The 23,285-nt window shown below is 36.6% G+C and overlaps 1 non-coding gene and 1 pseudogene across 1 annotated transcript; one reads left to right on the top strand and one right to left on the bottom strand.

Moving 5' to 3' along the window:
- Position 1: 1 nt before the first annotated feature.
- Positions 2-22,609, top strand: LOC137747925 (uncharacterized; annotated as a pseudogene).
- LOC148691257 (small nucleolar RNA R71) lies at positions 13,770-13,877 on the bottom strand. Its single transcript, XR_015956062.1, has one exon. It is a non-coding gene; the product is annotated as a small nucleolar RNA R71 (small nucleolar RNA).
- Positions 22,610-23,285: the final 676 nt, after the last annotated feature.

Raw genomic sequence — 23,285 nt, 5'->3', positions numbered from 1 at the left:
AATGTTTGGATTTGTAGATCCTGGCAGAATTTCCCAAAAGGCTGGCAAAAAGGAACAAAGATCAAATGCACTGGCTCTTAGATTACAGAACTGCAAAAAAGGACAATTAATTTTTGCTCCGTATAACAAAGGGTTATTAGTACTATGTGTTTTGAACTTTTGTTCCTAACAGATCAGTAGTTGACCATTGTGTGATAAAGAATGCAATTATTTATGTTTTGTAGGTTTCATTGGTTCTTGGCTATTATTGACCCCTATGAGGAATTAGTGTATTATATGGACTCGCTTAATTGGATATAGATAGATCCTGGAATGAAGAACATTGTTGAACTGTAAGTATTTGGATATACGTTTGTCTTTATTTAATGCATTTCAAGATTTGTATATATTTCATGTGTTATTATCCTCTACGTGCAGAGCATTGAAGATGTTTAAAGCTCAAAAAGGAATAAAGGGTCGAAAAAATATTAATTGGAAAGTAGTAAAGGTAAGGAATCTTTGTCTCACGGGATCGGCATGCCTGTAAGCTTCTCATTATTCTTGATAATATTTTGGTGGTGTTCTGGAATACTGAATGGTTTTGCTTTTATTTTTTATTTTTTTACCTTACCGAGTGTGTTTTAGCGTTGGAAGTACAGAGTGCTATCTTACTATCTTTCAACAAGATCCTTTTTATAAGGAATCTGGTTAATAGCCAGCAATAAGTGTAATAAATATTGTTATTAATCCACTAAATTTTTAAGTACGTGCTGTAATATTCTGTATAGTAAAAGATATGCCTTTCCATAGGATAATCATATGACAAAAGGTTGTTCCATGGCATTGCATTAACAAAATGATACCATCAGGGGAAATGAAAGAGTATTTGCTACTTCATGCTGATAGGTTATGTACTGGATGGGACAAGACTGTATGTATGGATATGTTGCCGACAATTATTTGCGTTTTGTATGTAGGAGCACAAAATCTGAAATGTTACGCCAAACGATATGTGGAAATGATTATTTGAATTGCTATGGTCATGATATCTTACATCCTTTTAAAGTTCTTTGTTTATACTTTTTTTATTTTTATATGCAGTGCCCTTTGCAAGAAGGAACTGTAGAATGTGGATATTATGTGATGAAATACATGAAGGAAATCGTTGATGATCCGAACTGCTCAATTATTACCAAGGTTAGTACTACTGTTACAAAGAGCACTTAAGCGGGTGTATTAGTTAATGATTGAAATTAGTTTTTGTTGTAACATGTTCTCTTTGGTTGTGATTTGTTGCAGTTCAAAGAAAAAGCTACATACACTCAACAGGAAATTGATGCATTAAGAATAGAGTGGGCTGAGTATGTTGATGACTTCATCCCAATAGATGAAACACTAGATTAGCTAGTTTGTGAAATTTTAAATTAAGTGAACTTATAGTTTTATTTTAGTAGGAAACTCTACACATTATATTGTCCTTTGTAATACTTCGGTACTGGATGAATTATAAATTTATGAAGCAATACTGTTTAATTTAATATCTTGCTTCTTCGATGAATTATGTTAAGACTTTTTATATATGTCATCATACATATTTCAGGACATGTATTAAATTGTTTATGACACGCTTTGTGTGTCGTTGCTAATATTCAATGACGTTGGAGTGTTATAGTACATGACTTTATACAGATGTCATGTTTACTGTACCATGACACTTATTCCTCTGTTTATGACACATATTCTGGTCTCCAATTGAAATAGATGACACACTTTTTTAATTCAATGATCCTTGTTAGGTGTCTCTAAACGCTATACATGACATTGTGCGTATGTCATGATTAGTATACCATGACGCTCATTCCTATGTTTATGACACTTATTATGTGTCTTAAATGGTAATAAATGACATAAGTTCTTAATTTAATGACCCTTATTGGGCGTCCTTAAAAGTAATATATGACACTCTTTCAACGTCATAAAAAATATCTTTAATGACACCCACAAAGATGACGCTAAACCCTTGTGTCATTAAACTTTTAACATGACCCATAAAATGCGTCATGTATGTAAAAATTTGTAGTAGTGGACCTCTTAATGAAGGGTTTTGTCCATGCTAGTCCCCTTTAGTCTCATTAATGTTAGTCCCAGCATGAAATAAACACAGTATTGGACTAATAGCTAGTCCAGTCCAGTCCAGCCCGAGTTAGTAAGGGCAAACAAACGCCCTCATAGTTTAGTCATTTATTATAATAAATGTTATTGTTGGACGGTTCAATCTGTTTATATAGTGCCTCTTTCTTTTTTTTAAATACACAATTCCTTTCAATTTAATCAATGCATGCCTCTTTCTGTTTGTATATTGCCGCTTTCAATTTAATCAATGATATTCCTTTCAATTAACATAAAGTGCTTTTAAAACTTCATACAGTGAACTATTTTGTTGAGTTATTTGTCATGAATTATTAAGAATTTTTATCATGAATTATTTCTATATGTAAAATTTTTGTTGGGTTTCAATGCAATTAATATGACTTTTTATCATGAATTATTTATGTACGTAAGATATAAAATATAAAATAGAAATTAAGAAAAGAAAATAATGTAACAAAATAATAGTTTAATTGACAAATCGGGTAAAGAGCGAAACATTAAAATATGTCCAAGTGCCACATAGGCTATCAAATTTAAATTTTATGTTCAAAATTTGACATCTCCTCTAAAGATGGTCTAATAGTTTTAATTAAACCATGACTCCACCATGCCACATCTAAGTCTGATCCCTGAATAAGGGCTGGTTTGGTATTGATATGCTTTGAAAAAAAAGCTGCTTTTGCTGTGCTGTGAGAATAAGCAGCTGTGAAATAAAGCAGCAGAGTGTTTGGCAAACTATTTTGTAAAAGTGCTTTTGAAAAACAAAAAGCAGTATTATAGTGTTTGGTAAACTTTTATGTAAAACTGATGTGAAAAAAGCCGGTTTTTCAAAGCTGGGTTTTGCAGGTTCTTGTTTTTGCCTTTTTTTTTACCCAAAACTGTGAAAAAAAGTTGAAGCTGAATGTTTACCAAATACAAAAACAGCTCCCAACTTTTTTCTGAATCACCTCAATACCAAACTAGGCCTAATTCTACTTTCATTATGACTCGGTCTAATCATGCTTTTTTTGGATTGAGAACTTGGGTCACCTTTTCTCGGCCTAGGCCTAGTATTTTAAGTCCAAATTGAAGTAAATTAGAATTTGTCTAGTAATGATTTAGGAAATAGTTTTCGTTTTACATATACCAAAAAAAAAAAAAAAAAAAAAAAAAAAGAAAGAAAAAAAAGAGGTTTGTTAAATAGGTTCTGTAAAACATAAAATTTAGTTTTGCTAAGTATGTGAAAAGGTCAAGTATGTCACCACCATATTACCATGGTCTTTACAACTGGCACCTCAACCACTCGGCCTCCACCATCTTTGCCACTACCACGTTATGTTGGGAAATTAGTTGCTTATTTTAGGCCAAATCAGATTAATGGTCTCCGGTGTTAAGGTATTCGGAAGGCAACCCCTATGATAAAATAAAATTAGGATTTAAACTTTTGTGGTGAAGAATGTTAGCAAATTTAACCCAAAAAGTAACATTTCCATCCAATGTCTGTTAAATCAAGGGATAAATATGTAGTTTTGTCCAACCCGCGCTTTCTTTTGTTCACATTCTCTCTTCATCTCCTTTCTCTCTCTAATTTGTACCACCACCAAAATTTTCAATTGAATTACGAATCCCTGTGGCAATTCTGTAGAGAAAAGTGAAATTTGTGTTGTATTCAACATCAAACTGTTACAAGGATTTTATACATTGGAGGGATTGATTCCCGATCCTGGAATTGAGCCTATACAAGTAATAACATTCCTACAATTAAGGGATTACAAAAAGGTTAAGGGATCATATATTAGTCGACATATCTCAATCCCTGATTATATGTTAGTCATCATTTCTTTCCTTAACACTCCCCCTTAAGTTGGAATGTATATTTATAATTCGCAACTTGCTAAATAGAGTTGAAAACTGTGAGATACCAAGTGGCTTGGTGAATATGTCAGCATGTTGTCGTTGAGTCGACACATGAGCCGTTTTGACTGTTCCATTTTGGATTTTCTCCCCAAATGAGGTGGCAATCAATTTCAATGTGCTTGGTTCATTCATGGAAAATAGGATTTGATGCAATATGAGTACGGCCTGGCTATCACAGTATAACATTGCAGGTTGTGGGTGTGAGATACCTAAGTTTCGTAGGATTGCTCTCAGCCAAGTGATTCCATAAGAAGTTGTAGCCATGGATCTATATTCAGTTTCTGCGCTTGATCGGGATATGTTAGCTTGCTTATTGGTTTTCCAAGAGACTAATGAGTGCCTGAGGAATATGCAATACCAGGTGATAAAACGTTGAGTGTCTAGGCACCTAGCCCAATCTGCGTCACAAAAAGCTTTCAATTGAATAGAGCTATTTGCAAGAAGAAATAAGCCTTGTCCTGGAGCTTGTTTAAGATATCATAGAACATGGTACGCTCCTTCCATGTGCGGCGTCCGAGGCTTGTCCATGAACTGACTTAATATATGAACTGGATATACTAAGTCAGGTCGTGTAATGGTTAAATAAATCAATCGACCCATAAGTCGTCGGTATGTGGAGGGATTTGGAATGCATTCTCCTTGGTCTTTGCTGAGAGATAAGTTTTCTTCCATAGGAAATGATGTAGATTTAGCTCCAAGATGTCCAACATCCTCAAGAATCTCCAGTGCATATTTTCTTTGTGAAATGGCAATGCCTTTGCTTGACCTTGCTACCTTGATCCCCAAGAAGTATTTTAATTGTCCCATGTCTTTGAACTTGAATTATTGCTTAAGTAAAGATTTTGTGGCCTCAATTACTTCCAAATTATTCCTTGATATAATAATTCCATCCACATAAACTAATATGATGATGATCAAATTACCTTGGGTGCAGACGAATAACAAATAGTCGGCCTTGGACTGTTGGAAACCAAGTTTTTGAGTGCAACCGAAAGCTTAATGAACCATTGCCTTGACGATTACTAAAGGCCATATAATGACTTATGTAGTTTGCAAACATGGGTCTCAAGGTCTCCATGTAAGAAGGCATTATTGACATTAAGTTGGTGGAGATGCCAACGTTGTGCAGCAGCCAAGGCAAGCAAAAGATGAATTGTAACAAGTTTGGCGACTGGAGCAAAGGTTTCTTTGTAATCCAAGCCTTCAACTTGATTGTACCCCTTGGTCACTAGACGTGCCTTATAACGTTCCACTGTGCCATCCGGTTTAAATTTGACCTTGTAGACCCACTTGCAACCGACAGGTTTCTTGCCATGAGGTAACTGTTGAAGTGTCTAGGTGCGGTTGGCTTCAAGGGCATCAATTTCTTGACACATGGTAGTCCGCCAGTGAGGGTGCTGCATAACTTGTGAAAAAGATCGAGGTTCTACTTCCATGGACATGGTCATGGTGAACGCACGATGGTGAGATGATAACTTGTTATAAGATGCTACATTAGCCAAAGGATAAAGACTACCTGATGTGAAGGCCGGAGCTAAGGGTGATGATTGGGAGGGACGAGAAGGAAGATGAGCTTTGAAGCAATAAGGTGGCTAGGTGCAAGTTTGGTGGGACAATTGTTAGGGCAACATGGTCATAATTGGAGTGTGTTGCAAGGGGTGGTGGTGGTGACGTCGGTGGTGAATGTTCAGTGGCAGTTAGTGGTGCTAAGTTGAGCCTATTGGTGGAGTTCTAGTCATGGTACGTGGTGGTTCTAAACTTGGTGCAGTTAGAATGGTGTTTGGTAGGATAATGGGTGGTTCTAATGAAGAGTGAGGGTAGGGAAATATATGTTCGAGAAAGGTGACGTCTCAAGAAACAAATATTTTTTCAGTTTAGAAATCATAAAGACGATACCCTTTTTGCCCATAAGGGTATCTAAGGAAAATACACCGGGAGGCATGAGCATCAAATTTGGTGGGTCGTTTATCATGTGTGGAAGCAAAACATAGACAACCTAAAGCCCATAAGTGATATAGGTTGGTCATTTTTGGTAAAGAAGCTCATGCGGTGTTTTCCCTTATAGCAATGGTGTACGTGTGCAGTTGATAAGATATGTGGCTGTCAAGATAACATCCCCCCCAAAAATGTTTAGGTAAATGAGCTTGGAAAAGAAGTGCTCTAGCTGTGTTAACCAAGTGACGATGTTTTCGCTCGACAACTCCATTTTGTTGGGGAGTTCCAACCCAACTAGTTTGGTGAATGATGCCTTTATCAGAATAATATTTGTTCATGGTGAATTCGAGACCGTTGTCGCTGTGAATGATTTTGATTTTAGTTGAGAATTAGGTTTCCACAAGGTTTACAAAATTGGCAAGGTAGTGCTGTGTATTTGATTTGTGGTGCATTAGATAAACCCAGGTGCATTGAGTGAAGTCATCGAAGATAGTAAGAAAATAACATGTTCTGTTATGTGTAAGGACATGATAACCCCCCAGGTATCAACATGGATCATTTCAAAGGGTGCATGTGTATGTATGGAGCTTGTGGTGAATGGTAAATGGGTGTTTAGCTAAAGGGAAAACTAAACAATCATTAATTTTAGAAAATTGAATGTCTTTTACATATGCATGCATTAATCGGAAATGTTTATTGGAAAGGTGCCCAAGGCGTTCATGCCACATGCGGGAAATAGCGAACACGCCGACAAAATTGCAGATAGCCTCCTCAGTAACAATGTTGAGATAGTAGAGTCCTCCTCTTTCAATTCCCATCCCAATCATCATCCCCAAGCATTGGTCCTGTAACACAAACTGGTTTTTAGCAAAAATGGCAATGTAATCGGAGTGTTGGACAAGTTTACCGACGGATATTAGATTCAATTAGAATGAAGGAACATATAAGACATTATGAAGTGTCAAAATGGGAGAGAATTTGACACTCCCTACGTGTGTAACAGTAGCACTTATGCAGTTGGTATTGCTCGGCTATTAAGCTGATGGGGTTGGATCGAGTCTGCTTATCTTCCTTGGTGTTGGCATGGTTTGCTTTTGAGTTTCGTTGGTCCTGAATCTCACTTCTTTCTTTTGCCTTCTTAACCTTCCGGCTGTATTCGATGGTATGCCTTTTGTTCCCAATAAATTCACACTTTAGATGGGAAAGACAAGAATATGAAGTATGACTAATCATATCACATCGATCACACTTTAGGTGAGGGTTCCGTGGTGTGAAATTTCTACTTGAATTTCCTTTGTTGCTTTTTACTGAAAGGCAACAACATCAACTATATCGTTTGATGTAGAGGACACTGTCCGTTGTTTTTCTTCATGTAATATGAGTGTGTGTGCTTTGCTGATTGAGGGAAGTGGATCCATGAGGAGGATCTGGCCACGAATGGTTGTGTATGCATCATTCAACCCTATAAGAAACTTCATAGTCTTTTAATTCTCTTAGAACTGGAGGGCCTCCTTTATAGTGCCGCAGGAGCAAGTGGGGATAGAACAAACAACATCGCGTTCATCCTATAAACCTTTGAGTTTAGTGTAGTAGGCGCTAATCATCCTACTGTTTTGCACACAATCATGGACAACTTGTTCTACATTGAAAAGATGGATGCTATTGACGCGAGATAAGTGTTCTTTAAGTTAAGCCCATATTCCAGAAACAAAATCATTGTAGATTACACTGGCTCAAATGTCTGATGAGATTGAGTTCAATAACCATGATTTGACGAGGTTATTGCAGTGGGTCCACTGTTGTAACTCAGTTTTGGAAGATTATGAAGGTTTTGGGATTGAGCCATCAATGAACCCTTCCTTGCTTTTGGCACTGAGAGTCATGATCATGGAATGACTCCATGTTCCATAGTTTCCTTCATTCAGTTGCTGAGAAACAAGAATTGAACCGGGCTGAGCTGAATGGTATATGTATAGATGGTCATTGAGATCATCATATTTGGTTGCCTCAAGCTTGGTCGAGGACTTTCTTGGTTCTTCTGCCATAGGTGATAGCTTGTTTTGGGATTGGCTAGTGTTTCTGGTTTGAGGAGCAGAAGTCTATGATGCTTACCAGAATCTTTTCTGCTCTGATACCATGTAGGGAAAAGTGAAATTTGTATTGTATTCAACATCAAATTGTTACAAGGATTTTATACACTCGAGGGATTAATTCCCGATCCCAGAATTGATCCTACACATCTTAATTCTAAATCTATTAATTCATAATTTTTTAGAAATTTCAATTGAATTGTTTAGAAATTGAAACCTGATGTAGAGAATTGGTCCATTTGGATGGCAATGGTGGAAAAGCGACCCTCCGTTGCCATCTCCACCTTCTTGAGACCTACAAGCTTTATTAATGGAATTATGAGAGATGCAAAAGCATACCCAATCCCAAATTCCTAAACCCAAGTTAGAGTGTTCAGAGCCCAAAAGCATAGTAAGTCAAAAAACCAAAAAGCAAAAGGATTTTCCAGAAAAGCACATTTCCTTTCTCTCTCTCTCTCTAAAAACCAACTAGAAAACTCCAACAAAATCCTATCTCTCAAGTCTGGGATTCTGGAAAAACTAGCTCAAAATCCCCAGATCCATTTCACCAAGTATCCATTAAATACAGAAATAGGTGTGAGAAACTTGAGAAAATGAGAGAAATTAGATAGATGGATACTTGGAGGAGGCCGACTCAGATTTGAGTTTTGAGTTGGTGAAACACGACCTTCATCTGTTCGTGATCCCAAGCACATTTCTGACTTTCGATCGCTGCGTTTTTACAATTTTATCCGTACATCTAATTGAGATTAGACAGAAATGTCAATTTTGGATTAAATTTGCTAACACTCTCTACCACATGGGTTTAAATCTTTATTTTTTTTAACACATGGGCCGTCTTCCAAATACCATGTCACCACAGGGACAATTAATCTAATTTGGCCTTTATTTATTATATGGGTTTTAGGCCCAGCCCATTAGAATTAGGTTTTCGTTTCTTTGCTTATTAGGGATTAGAGCTGGTTTATTATAAATAGAGAGCCTTGTTATTCAGTAGTGAACAAGACAGGCACGATGTAGTCTTAAGGTTTTGTAGTCGTTTCGGCATTCTTGTTTATTTAATAATATTCTTGCTTTCCTATTTTGTTGTTCATCTATTTGTTTGTTCATTCATTGTAGACTCAGATTTTGTTTGTGTATTTAAACTCATATGGTCATCTAAAGTGGGCATAAATGAATGATATGAATTTACTTAAATTTTATTACTTTTCTTGCATTTTCCTTTCCCCTAATTTCCTTTTTTAGTTATGTCGATCTATGATCCTATCATTTGGTACTAGAGCTAGAGATCCATCGTGGATCTATGGTTTGCCTTCGTCAATGCCACACTTCCAACGCCGTGAAAAAGTGTGATGGATGATTCCGATAGTCTAGGATTCTATTAGAATCCAGAAACCAATGTTTCTCAGTTTGAACATCCAAATCCGCCTCCGTTATCACCACCTCATCCTCCTGTCGATCACTACCACCTTTCCTTTTTCTAATTGTAGCAATCGACCACCAAATAACCTATCCCTGTATATGCATGGGCCTGCCGTAGCTCCTTTATTTACTAGTCCCATTTTCCTCGCACATACCAAACTACCTTTCGTTATGTATTCTGACTTCATCGACGTCCCTCAAAGCTCTCATTCCTTTGCCACAAACCCTAGTTTTTATGATCCCCAAATTTACTTTCCATCTTCGTTATATGAACGAAATTTATGGGTTTTCGATTCCGAGAACCATCTACGATTTCATGACCCCTATCAGGTCTTTCCTAACGAACTTGACCTGGGTCTTGATTCGACAATCTGCACAAGTCGTGCAGCAAGAAATGTCTTCAGCATGGTCAGAGGTGTTCACCACACATCTCTAAAAAACGTTGCTTAAATTGGTTTGAGCAAAGCAGAAACTTGCACAGAAAGGCTCTATCTATAATATTTTGCCAACGACCATATCGAAATCCCCTAATTTTGTCGTTCTCTGCTACTTTATCACTACTGTCGATACTTACATCATAAGCAGAAGAACCATCCTCGCCATAATTTCCATCGTTGAATCATTCGTTAGTATCACTAGCCCTTAAAACCCATCGCAATCCACCATTGCTATCAACATCATCATTGTTGACAGCAATGGTGACTACTTCCATGGTACGAGCTTCGACAACGGTCGCATGTTTTTGAACAACAAAATGTTCTACCCTTACTTTTCAGAAAATTAAGCATTTCTTGAAAACGATTTCGCACGTGGAGATGAACTGGAAGTTTTAGGGTTCCTTGACTACCATCGATCCAAGAACTCTTCGCATTTGTCTTCCTCTATAGCAGTATGCTTGTGCTTCTACTTTTGCACTAACAGTTCATTTTGCAATAACATCGTGCTTATGATGTGATTGAATTCCGCTTGAAGAGTCGTTCTCAAACTAGCAGCAATATTAGTAAAGTTCTGCCACTATTGGGTAACTCTACTGGTGCAATGACAAAATTTTCTAATAAGGAAGATGTTATTCAGGAAGCCCGACAAGTCCCTCCACCTAAGGAACCCAATAAGGCACTCTTTTGTCAGATAGCAATCTCACATTTTCCACAGAAAAATGTACAGTTGAATTTGGAATTTTCTAAGTCTGCTATAACCTTGGAATGTAATGTGTCCATTTTTTTAAAGTAGAAATGTCCAAAAAAAGGATTAAGCTTAGTATGCCTAATGTTCTAGACAACAACTTGAAAGAAACATATGAGTGGGTGTGCCGATTGATGAGTTTATAGAATATGTATTGAGTAGATATAAGGCAATGAGAATGTTAAGTTTTCCATTTGATGAAAGAGGGGGGGTTTGCTAATAGAATGTTTGTTGAAATAGAGAAAAAGGGGATTCAGTGGGACAATGACTTTAATGGGTGGGTCAATATGTCTCATGTGAGCATGTTTGTGATGGTTTTGAATGCAGATAAAGTGTTTGATGAAATAGGTAAGACATGGAGTGAGGTCACTAAGGGAACCTTATTCGATTTTGTGGCCTATCTTATACATCATATGGATGCATTGACTTAGTTTTGCATGATTATGGCTAAATTTTCATTATGGTTGGATTCGGGAGATGCATTAACTAAAACTCTAATGATGATGCTTTGTTTCAAGTGCCAAGTGCACCTCATCAATCCTGCAGTCCTGCAGTGCATTGTACTTGTCTACCACAAAAGAGGCTTGCCACAGGGTTACTAAAACGATTATTGGGATTTTGCAAAAATCAGTCAACTTCGAATAGCTTACAGATGAAAGTTTTAGACAAGAAGCATAAGTGCTTGCAGTTCTCATTTATGGATTGATAACTCATATATTTCATATATTTATACCATCGATTCCTAGTCATTTTGAGATATTTTCGAGTTAAATTGGTTACATGTCACCTTATTTTGTGTTGGTGTGCAGCTAATAGTATTATAGAGCCCAGTTAAGGGAAAATGAGGCAAAATGGTGCTAAAAGTAGAGAATTGAATAAGGATACTGATCAAGGTTCTAAAAGATGCTAGGTGCTAGTCGGGCGCCTAGGTGGACTAGGCGGATTTAAGTAAATCTATTATATTTCATGTAAATAAGTGTTTGTTTATACTTAAAATATATATAATTTCATCATAGACTACAAAACATAATGACATATATATTATGAAGTATTGGAACATAATGAAAACATGGGGAACAATCTTATAATGTGTGTTCATTTAAATATTCAACAAGTCTCCTACAATTTATTGAAAAAAAAAAATTCAAAATGAAAGTTATTTATTTTCTGTCTAAGTGAGTTGCAACCTAAGCGGGTGCCTAGGCGGTCAAGGAAGGCATATCAACAGGTTTAAGCGCCCTTTCTTAACTTTCAAACGCCTAGGCATTAATCGGGGTGGTGACCAACGCCTAGGCGGGGCCTAGGCAAAGCTAGGCGAAGATTTTTAGAACAGTGATACTAATGTAGAAAGAGAATTAAAAGTGGGAACTGAAGATGGTGATGCATATGGCTCTTTGAAGACCAATAATAGCAAAAAAAGGTGGGAAATAAATGCCCAATTAATGAGATGTATTGGCAATCTGTAACAGCCTTTTTAGCATCGTAAAACCTAGCCTTTCAACCACTTTTAACCACACCCTTCATTCTGAGTGAATTTCACAACTCCAACCCCTATTTTTCTCTTTTTTCATCTACACTCAAACACTAGCTATTTCATACACTCGCCATCACCGAAGACTCATCCCAACGGGCTGTTCTTAGAGAAGTTCAACATCAGAATTGTTTCAAGGGTTTCTTCTCTCTTTGATTTATTTTCACTTATGTTGTGTATTCAAATTTCATATTTGTGAACATGATGTGTAACTAAATTCATAGCTAGGGATTTTGATGTATCCTTGCACAATTGATCCATTTTTTTAAGTTAAAGTATTCAATACATTAATATGTCTCTTGTTTCATTCACTAAATCTTTTGTTAAATTCGTTTGTTAATTTTAATGATTGATCACCGTTAGGGTTACCCATAAATCATTTGATCAAGATTATAGTAAACATCATGCTTAATCCAGACATGTGAAAGAATGAAGAGAATGCTATGCAAACATCCTGCTATGTATTTTCTTTGGTTCTTTAACGTTTTCTTGCATGCTAAAAACTCTTAATTTGGAACCGAAGTTGAAAATCCCAATTAGGTTGATTAGGAGAATTTGATCAAAACCACACATCATATGGCTGATCATATGTATGTAAAACAAACTTTGAAAATAGGTTGGTAGTTGAATACAGCTTAAATTTATAAACATGGAATTGGTTTTGTAATGGTGAATTCGAAATCCCTGGTCTCATCGTTATTGTTTCTCAATCAAACATATCATTTGCTACTACATTCTTCTTGCATTTTAAGTTATTTCATTTACAACACAAAAACTATTTTTAATTCGTTACTTTCATTCTTTAGTTAGGGTTCTTTCAAACTAGTAATTTATAAGGGTCCGATTAGTCCTTGTGGTTCGATAGCCTTACTTCTACCATTACACTAACCATATAGTTTCACTCACAAGGAACACAACAAAATTATGGCGCCGTTGTCGTGGACTGATTTCAGTCCCCTATAATTGTTTGTTCTTCAAACCCAATCTTAGATTCCTAAATTTTTTTTTCTTCTATTTCTCAGGCAGTGTATGTCTGATAAACTTGCTTAGATAGGCCAAAGACTTGAACAGATAAAGAGCAACATTTCTGATAATCTTCTATCAACTAATGCTCAAACTAATTGTGAAGAAGAGGACGATAAATCTTCTAGATCAATGAGTGTAGGTGCTTATTCTAAGCACTCTAATTCTAACCAAGAAGAAGGGATGGCAAACAATAATGATCACAATTGAGCTTTGGAGGATTATGCTCAACCGATTATACCAAATTCGCCTTTGTGCATCTTGTTGCCTATTGAAGCTAGAAACTATGATCTCAAATCTTCACATTTTCATATGCTTCTTTCTTTCTATGGTTTACCTAACTAAGATCCATTAGCCCATATTAAATAATTTTATAATGTTATGAGTTGTTTACCTTTGCAGGGAGTGAGTGAAGCAAATTTGAGGATGAGAGTTTTTCACTATACATTGAAAAATAAAGCTAAGGGTTGGCTAATGACTTTAGCACCTGGTTTGCTCACTACTTAGGATGTCATAGCTAAGAAATTTTTGGAGAAGTTTTTCTCTACTTAAAAGACAGCTACCTTAGGAGGGCAAATCTTCAACTTTGCACAACATCATGGAGAACATTTCAATGAATGTTGGGAGCGTTTTAAAGGGCTTTTGCTACAAAGTCCACATCATGGGTTACCTCTTTACTTACAAATTCAAAATTTTTATGATGGATTAACCCAAACATGTCAATCTACTGTTAAGAATGCAACATGAGAAGCTTTAAAGAAAAAGAATGCTAAAGAGTCATATAACATCTCCGAGATGTTGGGATCAAATACTTAACATAAAGATACAAGAGGTAGGTGAGTTAGCGTGTATGAAATGAGCTTTAATAATGATTTTGCATTGCAGGTGGCTGGTGGCTGGTGGCTGGTGGCTGGTGGCTTGATTTCGTGCTCAATATGGTGCCCAAGATAGATGAGGTGTGTGCCATTTGCTACATACGAGGTCATCCTACTTATCAATGCTCAAGAAGTGAGGCTTATCTTGAAATTGTCCAAGAGCAAGTGAATCTCATGAACTTTTACAATCAGAGGCCAAGGAATAACCCATTCTCTAATACTTATAACCCTGGTTGGAAAAATCATCCCAATCTCTCGTGGAAAAATAACAATCAGTTTCAAAATTTCCAACAAAAACATGCCACTACACTTGAAGATACGATGAAAATGCTGGCTTAAAACACCGTTCAATTCTGGCAATCTACCAATAGTACTCTCCAACAACATTTGGCTGCTCTAACCAAAATAGAGACACAATTAGGTCAGATTGCCAATGCTTTGAGTCAAAGAGAACCCGTGAAGTTTCCGAGCCAACTAGTGATACTTCAAATGAACCAAGAGCAAGCCAAAGCAATCGCTACACTTAGAAGTGGTAAGGTTATTAATAATGGAGTTGGCAATGAAGTTACTAATGAATCTGACCATGTGAATCCAAGTGTCACCCAAGAAGAGAATGAGAATCCAAATGACGATCCAAGCAATGTCACTCCTTAGTTTGAAACACCAAATCTTCACAAGGCTTAAAAACCTTACATTCTCCCATCCCATTTCCTGGAAGATTGCCAAAAGCGCACATGATAAGTCATTTAAAGAATTTTTTTTTTATATATTTTAAGTAAAGTAAATGTTAATTTACCTTTGCTTGATGTCATTAGGAACATGCCAGCGTATGAGAAATTTTTTCAAAGAGCTGAGCAACTATAAGAGGAAGTATGGACCTAATGAGAAAATGATGGTGTCTAAGAATGTGAGTGTTGTGCTCTAAAGAAAGCTCCCACCAAAATACAAAGATCTGGACAGTATTTCTATCAATGTCACCATTGGACACAAGCTAGTTAAAAAGGCTATGCTCGATTTGGGTGCTAGCATCAATCTAATGCCCTATTCAGTGTACCTGCAACTACATTTGAATCTTTTTCTCACCCTTCTAGTTCACTTGATTGTTGTTCAGTTGATGTGTTCGATTCACTTGTTTTTTCTAAGTTTTTATAGACACAATTCAATGATCCGTTACAATCTGTTTTGAGTCAATCTCAAATGACAAAGAATTTGCACTCATGGAAGTGGTGGCTGCCTTGGAAGCATTAAAACCATATACCTCCACTATTTCACATCTTATAGAGCCATTAGAACCATCTGCCACACATCTAATCCCTTCCACTGCCAAGCCTCCAAAACTTGAATGTAAACCACTCCCACCATAGCTAAAATATGCTTACCTCGCTGAATTTTAAACTCTCCCAATTATCATAGCATATGACCTCAACCCATTAGAAGAAGATAAGCTAATTAGGGTGTTAAAAAAGTTCAAATCAGCCATTGGTTGGTTCATTGGAGATATCAAGGGAATAAGCCCTACCATGTGCATGCATCAGATTTTATTGGAAGAGGGAGCGAAACCAACCTGTGAACCTCAAAGAAAGCTCAATCCACATAAGAAAGAAGTAGTGAAAGCTGAAGTGTTGAAGTTGTTAGATGTGGGTATCATATACCCGATTTTTGATAGCAAATGGGTAAGCGCTGTTCAAGTAGTGCCTAAGAAGATTGGAATCACAGTGGTATAAAAAATGAGAACAAAGAGCTTGTGCAAACAAGATCTGCAGCTAGTTGGCGTGTTTGCACCGATTACAGGAAGTTGAATTCGAACACTAGAAAAAGATTATTTTCCTATGCCTTTTATTGATCAAATGTTTCAACGATTAGCTAGTTACTCACGTTATTGTTTTCTTGATGGATATTTAGGTTATAATCAAATTGCAATAACTCCGGAAGATCAAGAGAAGACTACATTCACTTGCCTATTTGGCACTTTTGCATAGAGGAGGATGCCTTTTGGCCTTTACAATGCCCCAACAACATTCCAAAGATGTATGTTGGCAATCTTTTTAGATATGATCGAGAGATTTATTGAGGTATTCATGGACAATTTTTCAGTTTTTTTTCTTCATTCAATGATTGCCTTAACCATCTCTCTCTAGTGCTTCAAAGATGTCAGGAACAAATTTGATTCTCAATTGGGAAAGGTGTCAATTTATGGTGAAACAAGGTGTTGTGTTGGGACATGTAATATGTCACATCCCGGCCCGGGCGGGATCACTTCCCGGGCCCGCTCCACCACCGTAGCATGATATTGTCCGCTTTGGGCTTACCATTCCCTCACGGTTTTGTTTTTGGGAACTCACGAGCAACTTCCCAGTGGGTCACCCATCATGGGATTGCTCTAGCCCCCTTCTCGCTTAACTTCGGAGTTCCTACGGAACCCGAAGCCAGTGAGCTCCCAAAAGGGCTCGTGCTAAGTAGGAATGAGAATATACATTTAAGGATCACTCCCCTGAGTGATGTGGGATGTTACATAATATCCAGCAAGGGTATTGAAGTTGACAAAGCAAAAATTGATATCATCTCAAATATCGATGCCCCTACTTTAGTGAAGGGAATCAGAAGCTTTCTAGGACATGCTGATTTTTATAGTCGTTTCATTAAAGATTTTTCCAAGATCACTCGTCCATTGTGCAATCCTTGGGCTAAAGATGTTGTATTTAACTTTGATAAAGATTGTATGAATGCGTTTAATACCTTGAAACATGAACTAACCTTTGCTCCTATTATTATTACACCAACTTAGTTTCTACCTTTTGAATTAATGTGTGATGCCTCTGTTGTCTGCATCGCACCTGCTGTCTGCAATTTGACTTTTCTGCACTCGTTCGCACAGAAGAAGACTAGATTGAAGAAGACCCCTGGAGAAAAGAAGGAAAACAAAAAAATAAAAATAAAAATAAAAAATGAGAGAAAAAGTTTGAGTTTTTTAGGCCCACACGAGCAAAGGAAATAATTGGTTGTTTGCGCATTTTTTATTTAAAGTCTAAGGCCCACACGAGATCTAGGCTTATTTGGGATTGTTTTGTGATAGTCACTCGAGTACTTGGATCTATGACCACTCGAGTAATGGCCTTTGGTTTTTTTTTTTTTTTTGTTATTACAATTGAGATATGGAAATCTCGTCTGTTTAGTGATGAAAGCACTCATCCGCTTTCTTTTCATACTCTCAACATCAATGTTTGATTCGGAATCAGCTTACCAACCAGAATTTTCCAGTCCAGTTTGCCAATACAGTCAAGTTTAGTCCAGTGCCATCCATCGTCATTCCAATTCATCGGCGGTTTAGTTTGCCAATTTAGTTTAGTCCGCCTATCAGAGCCAGTCCACATCTGCTTGTTTGCAAATCCATGTCATGTATTGCCATGAGTTTGACAGGAGGTGTCGGGAAATTAGTTGTTTATTTTATTGTATGGGTTCTAGGCCCAGCTCTTTAGAATTAGGTTATCGTTTCCTTGCTTATGAATTATGGTTAAATTTAATATAAATGGAGAGCCTTATTATTCAGCATTCTTGTTTGTTTAATATTATTCTTTTTATATTTTGTTGTTCGTCCGTTTGTTTGTTCATTAGATGTAGACTCCAATTTTCAACTCCTCTTCGCCATCCTCGCCACCACTACTACTCTCTCCACTACGGATCATTAAGCATCGTACATACCTAGAATTTAAACAATCATTAAGGCTGGTACGAAAAATGGAACAATTGAAAATTTCTAAAAATAACTGCTTGAGAGTATACGTAAATTGATTGAAAAAATTGAAAATTTTTAATTATATTGAACTTTTGAATTCTTTGTATGGATGAGTAATTGGTCAAAAGCATTTATATTTTGTTTTGGAAATACGCGCTGCTGACTGTTGGGTCTGATGATATAATATATTTACGCACGAGTGCAATGCACAACATCTCCAGGTCCTTTGCAGTTTTCGGACGAGATTGTGGGACGCACGCCACAGAGTATAAGATTGTGGGACCAAAACCTCTGCGACTCCCCTCTCCCTCTCAAATAAAACTGCAGCCACTTTCAACCAACCGGCAATGGAGGCGCAATGCCTCTGCCCGGCCCATTCCCTGTTCCTCCGCTCCAAACGCCTTCACTCCCACTACCACCTCCCCAATGGGCCCCACAACCTAGCTACAATAAAACCCACTAGGACAAACTCGTAGCCTAAGAAGAAGAGAAGTGTGAGTCAATGCAAATTTCGATACTTGACATTTTCAAGATGTACCAAGTAGTAGAAAATGCACGCAAGAGTATGACCAGCCCAATATGGGTATCTCATCAAAACCTCATTAGGTTAGCAAAAACCCAGTGGGAAAAATGCTCCTGATCTAAGGTAAAAATAGTACATTAAGGACCAATGACTATTCAAGCAACTCTCTCTAAGTTTGACGAAACTCCCTTTAAGAACTACCAATGCTGAAAAATGAGATAGATCATGCAATCCAATATTTTGTCAAGCTTCTAAAGATAGACATTGGCATTAATTTCGTGATGAACTCAACAAGGTTGTCTTGAAATCATATATGCTTAACTTCAATCTTCTAATGCTTGGCTCTGACTTCTATGATGTATCATTCCTATATTTGGTCGATACACGAATTGTTGTTGGGACATCAACGAAAGATGAAAACTCGCAAGTGTTTCGAATATGGTCAACAATGGCTCTCAATCATATTGACTCACATGTTGGGTTGTGAGGAACAATGAGCTTGGTATGGTTTGAAGACGCCTTAACTATGGTCGGTTTTATTATGGGCCTCCAAGATATTATGGTATCTCTTATGGAAAAGTAGGTGTCAACGTATGGGAGTGTGCCTTGTGCGGGTTTGATAAGTAGGCGCCAACATAACGAAACAAAGCAAACATCAAGGGTTGGATCCACTCAGGATGCTTAGGGATGGAATAAGCCTAAATTTGTAGTATCCTTAGGGTAGCGGAATATCTTTTATCACCAATTCAGTGGCAAAGTGTAGCATAATGTTATATCTTACCAACAGATTAAGAACGAATGAGATGTCATGTCTAGTGCAAAAAACTAAGTACAATAAAGCGCAACTACACTCAAATATCAACTTCGGGCTCCAAAACCTGTTCAATGTCTCATTTTGCATCTAGCATTTGGATGATCATGGTTATACTTGAACAAACACCTTATGGGTGTAGTTAGATTGGTGGACTATAATATCGTTTGAATAATGCTTGAATCTTCAGGTCAAGTACAAGTTTTCCTAAGATTATTTATCTCAAATTTCGTCTTAATTATATCGTATACTGACTAATTCTGTTCAATTATATTTCTAAAATATAATAGATCTTAATCTCAAATTTATTTATTTTTGTTAAAAGAATTATAAAAAAAAAAAAACAAAAAATCTTTGTTTTTTGTTTGGTCTAATGTAGAAAAAAAAAAAATCAAAAAACAAAAATCTGAACCAATCGAATGGACGAGTTTGGTTGGCCCATTCCCCATGTTTAGAAATTAGAATGATGAGAAATGGACCAAATGGTAAGAATGAAATATCTTATATTTACATGCCCCTATTTGTTTTGTGTAGTTTGAGGGATTAAAATTTGATATAATTTGGAATAGTACCTATTATAATTAAAACAAAGAAAAAAAAAAACCCCAATGTTAGAGTGACGGCAAAGAGAGAGAAAGGGCTTAGTGTTACTGAGATTGTGTTTTGTAGTAATAATGATGGGCTTCGCTTGCTCCCCAATTAATATAAGTTAGGATAAACTGCTAATTTAGTTTTTGAATTATCACCTAAGTAAAAATTATGTTCATAAACAACAAATCAGTTGATAGGAAGGTGGATTATTGTTTTTCCCTAATTATTTAAGTTTGACAAAAAAAAAAGGTATGTCCCTATACTATTTTTTTTTCTTTCAGAAAAACCAGTCCTGGATTATAAAAATCTGCCAATTACATCCCTAATATTATATTTGAAGCTACTATATTCAATTTTCCATGAACTTAAGTCACATTATTTGTATGTGATACACATTGGAGGGTAGATTGGTAATTTCACATAGAGAATATTATATGGATTTAACTTTGAAGGGTAAATTAGACGTTAAATTCACAATCTATATGAAATGTTAAAGGCTTATAGGTGAGCAAAGAACGGTATTACACTCTAAAGTTTGTCAAGTAACTTAAAGTTGACAATAAATTGGATAAAATAACTTTGAGTATAATAGTAGGGATGAAATTAGCAATTTTTAATGAATTTAGAGACTTATTTTACCCAAAAAAATAATTTAGGGACCTAAATTTCACTGAGGTGATAGTTTAGAGACTAAATCCGCACTTCACTCTATAAGTTATACAAGGAAAGGATCTTCTAGATCTTATTGGACTCCTACTTCTAGTTTACACAATCATACTTCTAGATTACTATTTACAATACTCCCCTTTAGTGTACAACTCATAAGATATTACTAAAATAATACAAACAACAGTAAGACATTAGGATCACAGATTTGATAAACAAAATTACAATAAACCAATTATACTATCTTTAGAATACAGAAGACATGACTCTTGCAGATAACTAAGGAGTCTTCTACTTTCAACAAGAGAAGTGTTCCAACAACAATAATAGGTTTTGCTCGGAATTGAACGTGTGTTTTGTGAAGGTAGGGACACCATTATATAGTGATTAGGGTTCCTCCAATCCCGCCTATTATATGGTAATTGGAGTAACGGTAAGACTTGAGTAGTACTGCTATTCACATGTATATGTAAGGAAGAGGCGGGCACCATCAAATGTCCCTTTAAACTTAGGATAGAATGAAGCAACCAATTTTACGATTACAAATTTAACTTGTAGAATAACTAATTGTCCATAAACCAAAACTTGGATCATGGTTTTGCACTGTATAAAGTGGTTCCGTTTAATAAAACTGCAATGGAGTCTAGAACAGTTATATTTATTCTGTTAAAGTGCTGACAGTCTTAACAGATATCCCCTCTTGCATAAGATGAATCGCCAGTTATCCGGTTCTCATTGATACCTTGATGATGCAGCCATACTACAATGAAAAAAGTTGGGATTCCACCGTAAAACCAATTTGCAATATGGGAAGTAACCCAATTTACTTATAAGCACATGCAAGGTCCCTTCTCCCATTAATGTGAGATTCATTCTCAACACACCACCTCACGTGTGGCGAACTTGAGGTTCCACCATAAAACCAATTGGTTTTATGGTGAAACCTCAATTTTCTTCATGGTATCAGAGCAAGTTGTCTAACATGGGAAACCCAATGGCCATACGCGCTCCACGTCACCCGATTTATGTTGTCTACGTGTTAGGCTTGAAAATTCGCCACACATGAGGGGTCATGTGGAGAATGAATCCCACATTGATAAGATGAGGGACCTTACATGTGTTTATAAGTAGAACGTCAACTTTCTTCAGATTTGACCTAGGCTAATCCGAGAGGGGATCAGTCCTTAAAGGTTTAGATCTTGGTGTAAAAGGAATCGGGTAGGAGGCCAGTTGAGATTAATTTATTGGTATGAAATTTATTTGGTATGTCTTGAAGCAGAATAACTTTAGTTTACGCGTTGCAGAAGAATATTAAAGTTCTTACTTCTTTTATGCTGTTTAGTAGTAAGCCTCGAGTACAATACCGTTACGGATTTTGATTTATGCAGAGAGAAAAAATATTTTGAGTTTCAAGTATATCTTGGAGATATTTTGTTCTTTATGATGAGGAAATAGCAGCTTGAAGTATATGGCCTTTTTTCTCATTAGACTAGATCACTTTAAACAACTGCAATAACGACACCCTCTAGTTCTTTTCGTTTTCGATAAGTACCCTTTTGGGTTCCTTTTGATTCAAATTATTTATTTGCAGCGATTGCCAATAGTTCCTCCCGAGCTAGCTATGGAAGCAAAGAAGTACAGGAAATTCCTCCAAATGAAACCATAGAGGTAACAAAATTTAATCTCCAAAAGGACTTCATCCACAAATCTCTCCTCGTCTCTCCTACTCTCTTAGGCTTTTTCCATGGTAACATGTATATTTGCACGTAACTACAGCGCGGTAAAGTTCTTAAAATGCCCTCCAGATGGTGTTCAGAATCGACTTCCTTTTCCATTCTCTTTCATACAAAGTGTAGGAATCTTAAGGTTTTTTTAATTTTATTTTTTATATTTCTTGGAGCTAATCTATCTCTATCGCGATTCTCTTTCGCATTATGATTTATATTCTTTTCATCTTTTTTCTATACCTCCATAAATCTCTTTCATGGGCCCTTCCCTATATTCCTCTTCACTGTTCTGTATATTCTTTTAATCTGCAGTTGGACGTTGAACTACTCACCAATAAAAATGCCATTTGGGTAAGTAATGGGTTCTGTGAACTGTAATTATCAACTTTTTATACACACACTAGAGGATACGTAGCAATTGTTTGGTGTTGTTTCTCTCTTGTGCAGGTCTCTGTAAAACTTGTTCCAGGTTAATGAAATTATGCTCTTCCTACTGATTCTTATGCTCATGCTCTTGTGTAATGTAAATAGAAGCTCAAAAGGTTGCGGGAAAAATAAATCTTGCTATTCTCTTCATTGTAAACCGTAAAGCTGTCCTTTTGTTCGACACTGTGACTGTTCGCTTTCCCACAGCGGTGTGGGAAAGAAGAACGAAAGAGTTAGAAATGTAACCAACGTTTAGTGGAAAAAGCAACCCCAAAGAAAAAAAAGAAGCGAGCTAAGTTTGAGTTAAATTTGGAGATGTCAGTTTCGTTTCTCGTTACAAACATACGATTCATGGGGAGATAAAGAAATAGACCGAATCGATCGCTCTTAAATATGATTACTCCTCTCTAACTAATATCTAGGTCTTTTGTGATAAAACCTCCCAAACTAATAGATTGGGCAGATGGTAATTATCAGAGACAAGTTACGGCCCGTGCAAGCCAAGTCCTTGTCATGAGGAAGTGTGGAATTGGAAACAAAACCCCACATTTGACGGATTGGGCAAGTGGTAATTATCAAGTATCAGTATAGTTGAAGTGGGGCCCTCGGCCCGTCGACCTGAAAAATTCAACAATGACAAGGGTAACTCCATAAGTGATACAAATATCATTAGCGTTGCAAGTTTCATTCATAACCTCAAAAAATTTCTTGGAAATGAAATTTG

The sequence above is a fragment of the Pyrus communis genome, chromosome 14, assembly GCF_041283825.1.
Source record: "Pyrus communis isolate YQ-2024b chromosome 14, ASM4128382v1, whole genome shotgun sequence".
Classification (NCBI taxonomy): domain Eukaryota; kingdom Viridiplantae; phylum Streptophyta; class Magnoliopsida; order Rosales; family Rosaceae; genus Pyrus; species Pyrus communis.
This window is presented reverse-complemented; position numbering and strand designations above follow the sequence as displayed.